The sequence below is a fragment of the Buteo buteo genome, chromosome 10 (genome assembly GCF_964188355.1).
Source record: "Buteo buteo chromosome 10, bButBut1.hap1.1, whole genome shotgun sequence".
Classification (NCBI taxonomy): Eukaryota; Metazoa; Chordata; class Aves; order Accipitriformes; family Accipitridae; genus Buteo; species Buteo buteo.
The window spans coordinates 42,854,069-42,866,943 of NC_134180.1; the positions used below are offsets into that span (position 1 = coordinate 42,854,069).

The window sequence follows — 12,875 nt, forward strand, 5'->3', positions numbered from 1 at the left end:
AAACAAAAAATCCCTTCTCAGAAGGAAACACAGAAAATTGCCAAAGCTCTAGCAAAAGTATTGCCTTCAATCAGTTCTGGCATGTCAGTACAACAGTATGTGGAAGTATAAATAGCGTGCTGCTAATGTACGTTAGTCGTGTCACTTAATGCACGGCTGGAAGGTGCTGGGGCTGTAGCAGTATACACGCAGACGAGTTTCTAAATATCGACCAGCCCCCTCCCATAACGCTTTGCTTTCCTTGTCAGCACTCCCGTGCATCTGTAAATAAACTCTGCAATTATATCTTCTTCTTCAGAAGAGGTGTAATTCTGCAGCTCTGGTGCTGCGGCGCTGAGTCCAAGTGAGCAAGCGAGCTCCGGTGCCAGTGAGCCAAGGCCACAGCACGGCTCCTGCGAGCTCGCAGCTGGGGGCCGAGCAGCAGCCCAGATTTCCAGGCCAAACTCTCCATCTCTTTGCTTCTCTGAGCTTAAGTCATGAACTTACCAGTCTCACATTTTAATGCAATTTAATATCTTTTACGTGGCTGCATTTTCTCTTCTGTTATTAAAAAAGAAAAGGAAAAGCTCTCATGGGCATGAATGAGGATTTATGTAATAGGTTGCAATGGCTCCATCAAAGCCATTGTGCTCTATCTTGTGAATATCTATTTAATCAGTGGTTTTAAAAAAAGACCTTATTTGTGCTAAGTGATTTTTCTTTCTTAGACTCTGGCAAGAATTTCATACTCCTGTGAAGACAGAGCGCAGCCAGTCCAGCTACTCTAGGCTTGAATGCTGCTATTGAACCGCCTTTATGCTGGAAAGAGGTTCAAGTACTAAAGACGCTATTCAGATGATTATGGAGCTGCTACAAGAGTCTAGAAGGAGCATTGCTAGGATGTTACTTCCATGACAAAGTACTGGGGTTTATTAACTAATCTATTAAATTCAAGTCAACAAGCAGCTCAGTTATGCTCGCTCACATTTTCTACATCACAAATTTGCTTGAGAAGCCACATCCTTCCAAGGGTCACCACTGTAATTTAGGAGTTAGGCCAACTTTTGATGTCTTGAAGGCACCCAGAAGGTTTCAGCCCCTGCTCCCAGAGAGAACTCTGCTCCGTCAGCCCTCGCAAGAGTTGCCCTCGCCATGCAGGTTAAGAGCAGTTAAGGCAGCTTGACGTGGTCCCTGCCACCAGCGAGCCACTGGGCCAGCGCGTGGGAGAGCCACAGCGGGGATGAGATCCACCAACGTGTCCGTGGTTGTGTTCTCAGGCTGTCTCAACGGTCGGTGGCTTTTTGCTTCCACTCAAGGAAGTGAAAAGGGATGGGAATTAATTCTGGCTTTGTTTACTGAGACTAGTGGAGCCTGTGGGCATAAATTTAGACAGAATTTGGTTTCCGTGTGTGGCTGGTTAACAGCATGCACAAAAAAAAGGTTGCGTTGTTAGAGTAGGTCACAGAGAACATTTCTTACAATTGTAAAGTAAAAAGCCGTAATGAATAAGATGTGTTCCTACCAGTAATAAATCTTTGCACTTGAGCAGGGTGACTTCTACATGGCTTCTCAGCCTGGCACATGCCATTTTCCTCTCCGCTCTGCTATTGAATATGCTGAGCAGTCTCCCTTGCCCAATTAAAGCAGTACCTTGGCAGAAAGCGAAAATCACAAACCATTTTGGGCTGACTCTGCTAAGCACAAAAGGGCTTGACATTAGGGTTTTGTTCCCTGGTTGCATCTCATGCCACCCAGCTATCTTGTTTGCTCTTCACATGACTTGCCATCAGGCCCTTGATATCTGTGTGGCATTTTATGTTCCCCTTGGTCAGATGTTTTGCCGGGTGACGCCAGGTTATTAATACAGCGTGTCACATTTATTCTGGCTGAGCAGTATAAAGGGAATACCCGTTGTTTGTCTCCCACCCTGGGTCTGTAATCTTGATCTTTTCCAGACGCTCCCGGCGGCTGGCAGACAGATAGCACGCAGTCCTGCTCGCTCCGGGACTGATTGGTTTCTTGGCCATCATCCAGTTCCAAGTACATCAACATATTTGCAGAAAGGTTTCCTAACCTGAAAACGCAGAGCTGGCCCGATCTCTTACATGAAGGAAGGAAGGAGTCGGATTTCTGCTGGAGTTCAGCAAAAGCACAGGGAGCAAGGGGCAAAGTTTCAGGCACTGCATCTCGGCTTGGGCTGGAGAAGGCAGATGCCTGAGCTGGGCTGGAAGGCTGTGGGCTGGTGCTAAGTCTCCTTCCAGTCTCCTGCTGGGGTTTAATCTGAGCTGGAACAGGCTAATTTTAATCCATCTTTCCAATTTAAATGATATGGCTAGCAGCGATCTAGCACGTGCAGCTTTTCTGCAAGCAGACAAAGGGTTAAACACCCCCAGTTCGGTGCTGAGCTGCAGGAAGAACGCTCAGGTATACAACTTATAGAATTATTGATCTGAAAACCGGTATCGAGCACGTACCGCTGGGCTCAGCCCTCGCAGGAGGTGTTGGGCTGCGCCGGGGTGTTTGCTCCGTGCCCTGGCATCGCTGGGGCCTGGGCTGCGTGCGCGGTGCCGGACCCACTGCTGCCTGCCCTGCCTGCCCTGCCTGCCCTGCCTCCCTGGGGCTTTCAGCAGCTCCTCACTAGTTTCAGGTGTTTGCACTCAGGTGTTTCATCAGCGAAATCAAACATTTCTTTCTCCCCCTTGGAATAACGCATCTGTGCGTACTGTCTTCAGGTTTTGCATCACTGTATGTTTTCGCACAGTTCGTCGATATTTTTTAAAAGGATCCATTTTGGACGTTGATTACCTCTGCCTGCTTGTTCTTCATTAGCTCAGTACAAACCTTTATCAATACAATAAAATACTCAGGATGTCTAAATCCTATTAGCTCAGGAATGAAAGTTTTACTATGATGATGTCAATCTTAAACTGCAATCAGGTATAATGATTTTGTGCCGTGCCTATACATTTATGCTTATTCACACTGAAAACTTCACCTTCTGCGTTATTAAATGGTAATCAATTGTAGCAAGTACTCTGCTAATATTTCTTCCTAACCTCCAAGTGTTTGTGGGCTGTATTGCTGCATTGTTTGCTATTACTGGACTTGATGACTTAGAGCTGCATTTAATATAATTCATAGTTTGGGGCTGCAATGTATTTTGCTCTGTGCTCCCACGTCTCTATTTCTTTTGAACAGTGCAGCTTTATGATTTGTAGTAAGTGACTCCAAAACAGTGATTCCAGCAAGTGATTTTCAACATGAAACAGAGCTTCTAAGGGATCACTAATTAAGGAAGATCAAAATGAGCCCTGAAGCAGGTCTTGGGAAGATTTGCAGGTCTAGAGAAAATAACAGTGTTATTAAATGATATTTTGGGTGCCAACAGTGCACTATCTGCTTTCACATCAGAGAGATAAATCCTTCCCAAGAGGTTTTTAGGAACGCAGCACAGAGGAGTTGGTTAAGATGCAGCGCGTGAGGAGGCCGTGTAGGAGGCTGGCAGGAGCTTTTCTGAAGGGCTTCGTGGCAAGACGATGATCTGAGGTAGGTCTTGAGCAAGGAGATAATTTGGCAATAAGAAGACGCAGACTGTTGCAAGCACAGACATGCTGTAGAGGAGTCACAAGATGGTTGTGAAACTGCGTGTAGAGGAAGTGGCAAGTGGGGAGTTGCAGCTGCGCGATGGGAGCCAGCAAGGGAGCAGAGATTCCTGCGCCGTCTCGGTGAGAGCAGGAGAACTGGGATGAGAACCACGTTGATCTGGGCACCCGCAGAGGGGCTGGCCTGTGCGGACACACACCCCGGTTTGGAAGACTTGTTTTGAATGGAGAACCAAGCTGTAAGGATGCTAGAAAGGTTAAAGGAAAAAAAAAAGCAAACCAAACAGATAATGGATATCATATGTAACGGGTAATAACGTTTGCCTCCTTCCGAAAGTGTTCTGCGGTCAATAACTGGCAGGCCTGCAAGGACCGACATCCTGAGCTCCGCCACACCTGGAAAATCTGGGGCCTTGTTTTTACTGTATGAGCTCACCATTTGGCATACACTACATGAAATATGCTGCAAAACTTTTGCCCTGCCTGGCTTTTTGGGCCCATAGTCACTCCTATAGGAGGTTTTGTTCTTGCTGCCCACCATTTCTGTCTTTTTTGCTCTTCCTGCCCACCATTTCTGTCTTCTCTCCATGTCGTAGAAGGTTTTCCTTCTGCTAAATTGAGTTTGCTGCCCAGAATTATTAAAGCTCATTTCAGAGCATGTGATTTAGTAGCAGAAAATAAAAACCTGTGTTTTAAATTCACCCTCTTTTTCTCCCTTTTGTTTTCAAGCAGCCTGAGGAGGAAGGGAGGGAGTGCGGGCAGGCAGAGCATGTCACTGCTGGTCACTGCCGAGGCTGCGCTCGGGTGTCCCTTCCAGCTCGCTGTCGTTAGTAAAAATGCAAATGTATGGAAATACTGTATTGTGCACATCAGCAGATGGCACGCTTTGTATTTACTGCCTCTGCCTGGGCGCGTGCTGAGCTATAGGGGTTATCTAGAGCTACGGTAACGGCGTCGGTGGCAGAGGCGATGCCGGCGGTGTCTCATTTGGGATGGTGCAACGTGCTTTTGTCGCCAGCCCCTTGCTTGTGTCTCGCTTGTGCCTGCTGTACTGGCCGGGCTTCGGCTTAGTGCAAGGGAGAAGGGCTTCGGTAGGCGGCTTTCTGCCTTCCCTCTGTGGCGCTGGGGAGGCAGGAGGGGGGCAAGGAGACCCCAAACCTGGCAGCTCGTCCCTGTGACATCGCCCCAAATAAGCATGCTTCTAGAGAGTGGATGGATGTTCAGTGGGATACGGCTCATCCGTGGTGACTCACAGACGCCGACGGGGAAACGTGGGCACCGTAGGAATCGACCGCCTCCAAGTGAGCCGGGACCCGGGTTCCCTCCCATGTCCGTCAGGGGCAAAGCCCAAGTGCCAGTTGTGGGACGAGGCTCCGTCCCTCAATGTTGTAGTCAATTATGCTATTAATCCCACCAGTAACAACATCAAGTTGGTGTTTACCCCCATCACTCCTACAGGAAAGCTGTTCAGTGATCTGTCTGCTCTCGAGGCAAAAATTTTTCCTCTGATTTCCAGCCTCATTTAATTCCTGTCCGTTTTACACCCACTTGTTCTTGTGCCAGCATTGTCCTTTAGCTTGAAGATCTCATCTCCTCTGCTGGCCTTTGCCCCCGGTACACGTATGGAAGCAGGGCATCATCCCTCAGCGGGCGTTTCGGCAGGATGAACGAGCTGAGCCCCTCTGGCCTTACCGCCAAGACCCTGACATGTTAATGGCAATAAACCAAACGAGCAGCGAGAAGCGCAGTGATGGCTGCGGCTGTGGTTGACCAGAACGAGTAAGGAGCTCCAATTTAAAATCGTACCTGTGAGCCATTTCTCTGCATTTGCTTAGCTTCAGTGACGACAAATACCGTGATTGCCAGTGAAGTACTTATAGCAAATATTCAGTTGAAGCTGTATTAGCCACAAGGTACTGGTATCGTTCGTTATTGTGGTACCCTGGAAGAGGGTGCTGTTTCCGACCATCCGTTCCGTACATGTGCCAAACCACTTAGACAGAGTAAACATGCGACTTTCTGCCAAAGGGCCAGGTTTTTCCATCCTTAATATTTTGTCCTCAAATAGTACCAGTTGGCAGATGCTCGTGATTTGGAGGAGGCTACTTTTGCATTAAGCTTCTGCTGGACCTGAAATGATCAATAAGAGCTATAAAAAAGATTGCCCTTGAAATCATGTCAGTATACTTTGCCATTTGCTATGTACAGTCTTTTCTTATTGATATAAAAGATGAAGAGTACAGACATTTGAAAGATGTGAAGCAAGTAAAATTTCACTGAAATGTGCCCAGCTGGATTAATTATTTTGGGGAGGGTCAAGTCTCCAAAGGATTTAATAATCTGAATACCATCTTAGGACATTTCATTGTCTTTTTGCTGGCAGGGAACAGATACCAATTATGGAGATAAATCCAAAAAACAGATCAAATAATTATTTTATGAATCAAGTGAAAAGGCTTGGTGCATTTCTCAGTGCAGCACCTTTCCACACATCCACTGTTGGACTTCTGGGTGTTGTAGATGGGCTGAGGGTACTTTCAAACATGAGTGCAGAAAACCTGTAAAACTTCTGACTCAAAGGCTGTCTGTCCTCCTAGTTCAGAATAGCCAGGTAAAATGGAAAAATCTGTGGTCTCTGTAACTTGTTAAAAATTACTGTCATTTTATTCCTGTCTCCAGTCTGTTTGACAGCAGAACAGCTATTTGATTTGTAGCTGATGCCTTTGTGCAGCCTGTTGCAGCCGGACGGAGTTACAGCAGAGCAAAGTGGCTCGTTGTGAGCTTGCTGGCCTGTTTGAAAAGGCAAAAGTGCCTTTTGGAGTCCTGCCAGGCAATCCTCTTTTTAAGGTCAGGATGAAATAAACCATGACTCTGGCCGGCAGCCTCCTGATGCTCCAGTTCCGTACAGATACGGCAACACTTTCCTATGTACTGGAAGCAGAGGTCGTTTGCTGTACGGGACCCTTGAGACTCGTGCCGCTGGCTTGCGTTTGCCATTAGTGCACGATATGCTTTGGGAAGAGTTTTAAGAGCGGGTTACACTTAATAGGTATATGAGATACTTTCAGAGGCATTAATAAAAGATGCAATATATGACTGTAATTCCCCTTTTGTTACCAGTAATACCCTGGTGGGGAAAAGGCGAGACTGGACCCCATGTACCCACTTGCTGGGTGGAATTGCCCACCCCAAACTGGCTCTGGGGAGGGAGCAGGGCTTGGCTGTAGGCAGAAATGCTGTAAGGTGTCCTGGAGCCCCACCAGAAGGCACCAGGCTCAGCTGCAGCCCTGTACTGGGGTCCCCATCACATGAGGCAGGCCGCCGCGGGCAGCCTCCTCCAGGGGAGCCAACACCCCTGTCCTGCCTCTTGGCAAAAAGTGTCTGTAAAATGTTACTTACGATGCTTAGATGCAGCTGTAAAAGCTGAACTGACACTGAACAGAGCATAACAGCCAGGCCAGACTGGGATAAATACTGTCCCATAACTTGATTGTAAACATCTGTGCCGCAGAACAGCACCGTTTCGCAGAGCAGGTGATGCCAAAATCCAGCGAGTGTCTGCTGAGGAGCACTGTGCTGTCCCCATGCCACCTGTACCGCCGGCCACGGGCGTGCGATGCCGGTCCAGCACCTTTGCAGCAGGGAAAAGGTGGCAATCGTCCCTTTGGGGAGAACCGAACAGGTCCTTCAGCACACGAAAAGCACAGCCCGTGTGCCGGAGCAGAATTGGTCCTGATGAGCTGTGAGCAGGGTGGAGGGTGCTGGGCAGAAACACCCGCAAGGCGAGGAGAAGAGCTGTGGAAGTGCTGCACAGGGAGGGTAAGACCTCGTTAATGCCTCGGCTTGGGCAGCAGCAGTAGGGAAGAAAAGCAGCTGCTCTGTCGGTTGCTAGCTAGAATATTTTCAGGAGGAAAAAGCCCTTAGGAAGCGGCATTGCTGGCTGTGCTAAGAGTGATCACGCTCACACCCGTCTGCATTTACAAGCTCTGGAAGTGAAAATAGGGAGGGTGTCTGCTGTGTTTGACTATGCCTTGCATTTTCCAGAGATTAATGGCAGTGAACCATAGTAAGATGATAAAATAGCCCAGGATGTACATTCGGAAAAATAACAACTGGTTTATAGAATTCAGGATTTCTTCTTTGGGGGACTTAAATAACCACATGATGTTAGCTTGTTACAGGATAACGTCAAGCTACTTATCTGTAGTAAACATGAAAAGGATTAGATTTTTGGAACCCTCCGTGCCAGAAGAAAATCCAAACTCATTTTTACCTCTCTCCTGTACTTTTCCAACCATCTCCTGGTGACTGTTCGGGCACAGTGCGAGGCTGCAGCCAGCTCGGCGCAGCGCTGCGTGCCGTCCTTAGGCATGCACGGTGGCTCCGCAGCGCGGTGGTTTTCACCAGTGCCGGTGAGTGAATGGCCATAGGGAGAAATAACAGCTCAGGGACCTGATGTGCAAGATGCTGAGAGTTTCAGGCAGTAATTGCTGCAGACACTGAACAAGCAAGTAGCACAATGGCTTCTTTGTAGTGAATAGGGCTTTAAAAAACTAAATGAGCGCTTTGTAACATCCCTTAAAACCCGACAGTGCTCGTGCTGAGCTGGTAGCTGAACTCACGTTTGCTGCCGTACAAACCATGAGCCTCGCTAGGGTACTGCTGACGAGTTATGCTGGAAAGCTGTAAGGGCTCTGGCTGCATATATTCATTTTTATCTTTGTGCTACGCTGAAGAGGGACCGGGGTTGCAAAGGGAACGCCACCAGCTCTCGGGTCTGCCTTGGACTCCGGGTGGTGGAATCGGGCAAACTGCAATTCAAAGCAGTTTGTAAACAGAAGGCAAGTGAATTCCTGGCCCCATCCTCTGCGACAGCAGACAGGCCACGGGTCGTGGCAGGGGGCTTTGGTTATTCTGCCTCTGTTGTACCCATTGAACAAGATAGCTGCTAGAAGAGTGAACTTCTGTATTCAGAGATAACAGTCAAATAAACATATATTTTTGCTTTGTGATACACGCAGAGCTTAATAACATGTTTAGCAGCAGATGACAGTTTACATTATAAACATTTACTTAAGTGCTGCTGGGTTTTCTGTGCCAGGCAGCTGTGATACACGGTGCTGGGGGGGGAGTGACTACAAGGAGTTGGATGGCTGTATTTCAGGAGGCACGGGTGTTTAGGCTCTGGAGATAAACAAGAGTTAGGAGCCACGAGGGACAAACCTGACAGAGGGATTCAGACACTTTTGAGAGGCCCCTGAGTGCAACAAGATTTTCCCCTTGGTGGGAGAAGCTTAGGAGGGGAAATAAAGGACTAATACCCACGGCGTGGAGAGTGGTCAGCCTCACGGAGCCTTGTGCCGGTGCTAGGGCATCCGCGTCGGCTGTCGGTGTGCTCAGCTCCGGCATGCCCGCTGCGTGTCCGATCCTCTTTCATTAAGTGGTGATGGTTTCAAGCACGGACTCTTCCGCGTGAAAGATTATTTAGAAAAAACAGCAAGCTGTTCTGATAATGGGAAACAGGTGCACAAAATTAGATAGCAGTGAGAAGCAGTTGTGCCTGTACAGATCTGAAGGTGTAAGAAACAGCATTTTTCATTGCTAATGGTGTTAAAAATCCAGCTGAGTGTCTTGGTGAGAAACAGGGCTCTAATGATTATGCGAGGATCTTTATAATTAGCAGAGTCTGCCCAAACTTCCTGAAATACTTTATTTTGGAAACATATTTGGTACCATAGTAAAGATGGTACTGCAGTTAGAAGATCAGGAGTAATGCCCTCAGGAATGAGTCTGGGAAGGCAAAGCAGATGGTAAGCCCTCTTGTAGAGTCAGTGCTGTCATCCTCAGGAAAAGTGTAAATTCGTAACATAAACAAAAAATACACAAGCCTGCCTGGTTTGATAGACTTAAATGTGTCTATCTTTGTGGTTTATATTGCAGATCTAGAAACAAACTGTGGGGCTGCGTAGCTCTCATGGTAACCATTTGACTTGCAATGATTATTCAAATGACTCTGAATTACATCAAAATCATGGCACAATCCTATTTCTCAGGTTTTATGCCGAATCTTACCACATTCCAAGACTGCTGGCAGGCAATGCTAATCCAGGGACAATGTGTTCCCGACGCTGCCTCTTCCTTACTGCTACCCCACCAAAAAGTTTTGTGCCAAGACCCCCTCGCAGAGGTAGATCAAAGAGCTCGAAAGCCTGAATTGTTGAATAAGTTGGAGGCAACATCTTCTGTCGGGACACCTTGGCAGCTGCCGTGTTTTCATGCGAGGGTCATGCTGTGCTGTGAGAAGGAGCAGGGCTGGTTTAGGATTGATTTAGGACTGGTTTGATGGGAGCAGGTCCTCCTGCACGCGACAGGGAGCTGGCCCCGTCACTGGGTGAGGGCAAGGACGGCTGGAGGGCGATGGGGAGTCCCGCAGCAGGGATCCCTTGGCCTGCAGAGGCTTGGTTGGACTTCCCCCTGTGATAAAGGACTGCAGTAGTTTTTAATGTAGAGAAGTTGTAGTCATCACTGTAAAACTGCAGAATTTGGACAGATGGGGGTTGCTTTTATTCATTTTCTTTGTTTTGCAGAATGACTCATGAAACCTCATTGCATTTTACAGTTGAGCGTGATTTCTCCTGGCTTGCCATTGCGTATTTCCTCTGTTCGTTACCGTGTTACAATCGCATCTTTCCACGGGTCCAAAGCAAGTGCCCCCTGAGCTGCTTGGCAGAGCCAGCTACAGCTAACTCCTGCCACCTGCTGTCTCCTTCTTTGCTCTTCACTTTATTAAGATCCCGGTTTATTAAAAAATGCAGAGGGACAAAGGAGATGGAGGTGCGGCTGCCCCGTCGCTTGCACTGGCCTCCCTGCTGAGCATTGCTCTGCAGCCACCCTGCTCCTGCCGCTGCTGACCCTGCCGCCTCCTCTCCTCCACCACCACCAGCTTTCCTCTCATCCCAGCGAGTAAGCAGAGAGCCTGGACGTTGAGTTTAACCGTAGCCTGGCTCTGGAGAGAAAGCCAAGGAACAGGCCACCTTCCTTCACAGCTCTGCAGTGCTGAGAGTGGATGGAGACTCGCTGGGCTGTGGTGCTGCCCCGGCCGTTGCACCCTTTGCCTTTGCCACGCTGGCTGTGCGCTTGCTGGGGTGGGTTTTGCTCGGTGGGTCTGCTGTTCCCTTTGGCTGGCGCTGGGATTTGTGGCTTTCTGTGTCCAACAGGTTCCCCTCTTCATCTGCTGCTGGGTTTCTGCTGGTGGTCAGTAACCTTGAGAATATGCTCGCCTCAGGGGTGCCGCTCACCTGCGCTCATGAACTGCACATTCGTGAATCCGCCGTTAAAACAGAAGGGCCTCAGGAGACTTGTTTTTGTCTGTCAGTCAAGTCTTTGATTTGCGAGTATTTTCTGGCATAGGGATTGCACCACTGATGCATGTCAGTGGTTAACTAACGCCTGTCCCATACAGACGCTGTCGCCTTTCCTCCTACGGAGCCAGGTTTTGGCTCTGTGCAAGTGAGCTCAACTCCTTAGAAGCCCTTGGTGGCCTCCAGACACACCGTCACCCCGAGACTGTCACAGCCCTTGGAAATGTTGGCTGAATAAACCTGATTATACATGCTGGAGGCAGGCGGGGAACGGTGTCAGCCCGGTGCTCTGGAGCTCCCAAGACCATAGAGCAAGGCACGCTTTTTAGGGAGGAGATCTACGGGGGACAGGTATTTATGTAACTTATCTTGAATGATTTATAGGGACCTTAGTTACCAGGTTTGTGACCTATGTGTTTAGGTAACGCAATTTTAAGTCTCAACAGCGCCCACTTAATCCTGAGCATGCTGGGCATCCACATGCTCGTGCAGAACAGCCCCTGGGGTCGGCACGGGAGGTAAGGGAAAGAAGCAGCACATCATGGTGGATGACCGTGCTTTCAGCCAAAGATATTTCATCCACCATCCCTTGGTATGGACACGGGGTGAAGAGCAACTGTAGAATAACAGATCAAGCGTTTGCTGATTTTTTTACCTCTGGAGCTCGCTGCCGCTGCTTTGGAGCTCCTATGCCATCGTTGTTTCACAAATAGGGTGTCTTGACTGCAAGTGCTGCTGCTTGAAGATAAACTGCAAAGCAAATTTTAGCTTTTTTTCTCTAGGCTAGTGTAGTGGTGCTTTGTACTTTGCCATCCTTATTTTTAACTAGACAAATGCAGCTCTATTTTCCACTTAGGCAAAGACTATGGGGTGCTGCAAACCTTGGACAGGACCCTGACAATCTGCGGAGTATTCTGAACATGATGCCACACTGATGATTAAGTTTTTCCAGTAGAGCTCATCAGTTAACTTCTAATGAAAAAATTTAGTGGAAAATGCAGCTCTGAGAGGGCAAGTTTACAATCAAATTGCAATTCTTACCAGTTTCAGAAAACGTTTGTTTGGGAGATGTTTTTTGCATCAGGACATGATTCCAGATGGACTGTTGTACAAACCAAGAGCGACTGGTGAACTTAACGTGCAGCAGAGATTTGAAAAACACAAGGTTAAGCTCTTGCTCTACGTATCTCAGGCCACATTATCCTAATGTTGGGTCATCTGGGGGAAAATAGTTTCCCGTTTTTGACTTCTTGTGAGTATTAAAAAGCCATGACAGCAGAGACTTAGACCTGGGTTTCAGCTATCCCAGTGAAGACCTTGCCCACCCAGCCGTACCGCTGGGAGTGCCTGTTCACGTGCACAAAACTGGACACTCTTGGTAGAGAGATAACTACAAACTCCTGGTTAGCCTTCACTTTGAGGAGGGGGGGAATTTTCTGTTAACTTGATGGCTGAGCACATGGTTGGCTGCGTGCTGGATCAGGCCCAAGGAAGGGGAGCCAGATGAGGGGGCCGGCGTGGCTGCAAGCTGAACTTGTGGAAAGAAATAAAATGCCTTTCCAGCTGGATTAACTGCGTGATCTGTGCTGCAGCGTCCCAGGCGCTGGCACGGGGAGCACGGGCAGCGTGCAGCCAGGAGCTGGCTGCGTGCTCGCGGGGTGGCTGGAAGCAGCCACGGCACTCCGAGCTGGGCGTCCACTCTGCTGGGCTTCTCGCTAACGCAGCCTGAACGGCTCCAGCTCATCCCAGTGTGAGCCACAAGTCCTGTAGAAATCCGGAAAACTTGCACGGTTCAGGCAAACTGTTTCCTGGGGAGCACTGCCTTTGCCAGGGTTTAACCTCCACCTTTACCCAGGTCACAGAGCATCAGGGCTCCCTCTTACACCTCCTGCTACGAAACTGTTCACGTACTCCGAAGATATTGAAAATTTCC

The 12,875-nt window shown here is 48.5% G+C and overlaps 1 protein-coding gene and 1 long non-coding RNA gene across 9 annotated transcripts in view; one reads left to right on the plus strand and one right to left on the minus strand.

The window, feature by feature from the left end:
* PDE4B (phosphodiesterase 4B) overlaps positions 1 to 12,875 on the plus strand; it is a 193,464-nt gene that overhangs the window by 115,902 nt on the left and 64,687 nt on the right. The window lies entirely within an intron of this gene.
* Positions 8,559 to 9,805, minus strand: LOC142035305 (uncharacterized). The gene is made up of 2 exons (XR_012651858.1): positions 9,654 to 9,805; positions 8,559 to 9,087 (listed from the first exon to the last, which is right to left on the minus strand). It is a non-coding gene; the product is annotated as an uncharacterized LOC142035305 (long non-coding RNA).